We start from the raw sequence: 3,046 nt of genomic DNA on the forward strand, positions 1-3,046 counted from the left end.
CTACTGACTAATTACCCTATTGACACAGGTTTTAACATTCTATTCTCGAGCTTAGCGATTCACGGGAGCAGAAATAGTGAAGTGAGTGTTCTTGCGATCATGTTCAGTGCAACGCTAACTCACTGTAGCTGTAACGCAGCGAGCATTCAGCGACTGGGTGGGCTGTGCAGCAACGCCGCCTTACGGCTACGCGTCTGAGCTAAAGGCACCGATCTAACAATTAGGCTAACGTTAGATCTAACAGTAACACTCGCAGCTAGTAGTAGTAAGTAGAGCCTACTAACCTACAATAAAACGAAACCTAAACATCTACACATCGACCACCCTTTTGGAAACCGACCACCTAGTTTTTGGCGCACAGAACGCTTAGTAATGCACTGCACTGCGGGCAGAGCACATGGCTTTGACTGCACTGTCGATGAGTTTGTGTAGGAAAACAAAAATTCACTGTTCATTAATGGTTTAATCAAGAACAAAATTTTGAATGAATATTTTAACCGAATCGTAATGCAATGTCAATGCATTTTCTAAAAAGCTTCGTACAACACGGTGTTCAATACAACTCGGTTTGTGTGCTTTGTCAATACAAAAAAATGCCGTCGATCTAACAAAGAAGCGACACCGTGGGGAGCTGAAAAGAGGGCACTCAAGTTCGACGGCGATATTTTTGCACTGAAACTTCGAATCGAAAAGGGGACAACAGCATTTGATAGTGCTGGATTTTCTCAATCACGTAGATCAAGTTTTTATGTGAATTTCAGTCTTAAATATTCTTAATTATCTGGCAGATAAAAATTAGGCAGTGGATGAGTAGTAGGACCAACCATACATGTAGTCTATAGTAGGTGTCCAACACATCAACACTGTGCATTGAAACTGATAGTCGACACCCCTCTATATACATGTAGCATAGCATTAGCCTTAGGCTAACGATGTAACGTTACGTTTAAAGAGCGAACTTTCATGCATGAGACTACATGCAATGGTTGTGCGTTATGCATTCTTCACTGGGGATTTGAAGATGTCCAAATAAAAAACCTGATAATAAAACAAGATCAGCAAAACAATGATATCGTAGATTATAAATGCACGTGTATAGTAAAAGCATTATATGCATTTCACATGTATTGTCAATAGAGGGTAGGGGTGTTGGTATTAACTGCGAAACACAGCCCGAACGCAAAGTGTTCGGCTCCCACAGTATAACTGTGTACAAGTATTTTCTTTACATGTGAGTCAAATTTCAGGCAAATTGTGATATATTTTAAGTATGGTTGGGTGTCCAACACATCAACACCCTAATGTTTTTCTGTCAATAGATACTATTCGCTAATAAAACTATAAATTATGCAGAGAATTACTGTAAATCTTAATGTGATGGTCATATGAGCAATGCACAGTGTTTATCTGATGTACAAAACTGTAGATATTATTTCATTTTGAGTCTTATTGGATAACACCTTTTCCTACTCTTTTGACAAAGCGTTTATGAGCATACATTAGGTATGATGCATGAACACATTAATTTGGATGACATGTTCAGTTTAGCATTTTCTACTACTGTAAAAGTCGAAATTTTTGCGGTGTTGAAATTTTCGCGTATTTCTCGCAACCAGAAAAATAAAAGCATGCAAACATTTTTGCTTGCCATATGTTCCTGTGCGTGATGTCTTGATTCCACGGAATGAAAAACACGCGAAACTCTTCTTACCCAGCCAAGCGCGAAAAATTAGTCGTGCGAAATATCCACTTTTACAGTACTCATTTAGTATCTAGTACTTTTTATCTGTTTGTGTGCCATGAAATGCCAAACAAAATCCAAAAGATGAAAAGGTGATTTTGTTTTAATCTTTGCTATTATAATTGGTAATTGTTGATTATCATCTTTGTCATTTCAGAACTGTTTTTTGCTGCTGCTACTGTACCATCATTTTCACTGCTGTCATTCTTATTATGATAACCCTTTGAAGGTTTCCATTAATGCAACTTTTTTTACATTTTCATATTCTGAGGAACAACTTGCACATTCAGTTTGTTCATTACTGTCATTCAAAGAATGCTTTGAACAGAACTAGATGATGAGAAATCGATATTTTTAAGGAGAAAAAAAGCAAGTGCATAGATACAGTACCGGTACATTGTATGTGAAATGTGCACTCAAAATGCTTGCCAGAATGACTGAAATGTTGTGTAAATCAGAAATACAGTACGTCATTTCCCCCGAGAAAGAAAAAAAGCATTTTGAGATGAGTATGGTGTATGAGCAAAATTGCTTTATTTCCTTCATTTCATTTCCATCAGAAAACATAAAATCAGGGATGGTTTGTCTAGGTATCACTAAAGTTTGTTTGCCTGGCATGTACAGTAAAGATACTGCAACCCTTTCAACTAGTGAACCAGATTGCATCAAACCTTTGAACTTACTATCTAAAACGTCAAAAGAGGTCATGTATTTTTTTATTTTTTATAATATACTGTGCTGTTAGGTGACCACATCAAGAAATTTGTTCTCTCTGGCTCTTTTGCAGTACTGCTTCTTCGAAGATCAACATCATGGCTCTTTCTGGGGGAAATTCGACTGAAGAATACTTAAAGATGATGATAATTCCATTGTGTGTGGCTGTTGGCAGTTGCAAGATGACGATTTCCACTGAGGCCACGTAGAGCATCTCTCAAGCATTTTGTATGACATCGCACACCACCAGCAATACCTTGACCTTGTATAACTGCAACAAGATGGAAAGAAACATTTTGTAGCTTCCATCCAAGCTCCGCGTAAGGGGTGTCAAATTGTACAGTGATGCCCTTTAAAGCAGCAAGATGTAGCACTACAGAATTCCGAAAATTAAAGCAGAGTTTTTTGTTAACTTGCAGCATCTTCTTGACAAGAGTCTCAAATTAAATTTATTCCATTTTGCACAAACCCAGCTCCAAGTAGCAGTGACTTTGAGAGTACAGATTGCTGCCCTCTGTTTTTACCATGGTGCAATAAAAGGAGTGCCAAGATAGTCACATGCAAGAAGCCAGCAAGTAAAGAGGTCAGATA

This window comes from Diadema antillarum, unplaced genomic scaffold (assembly GCF_040938485.1).
Source record: "Diadema antillarum isolate AM-2024a unplaced genomic scaffold, OU_Dant_1.0 scf00000086, whole genome shotgun sequence".
Taxonomy (NCBI): domain Eukaryota; kingdom Metazoa; phylum Echinodermata; class Echinoidea; order Diadematoida; family Diadematidae; genus Diadema; species Diadema antillarum.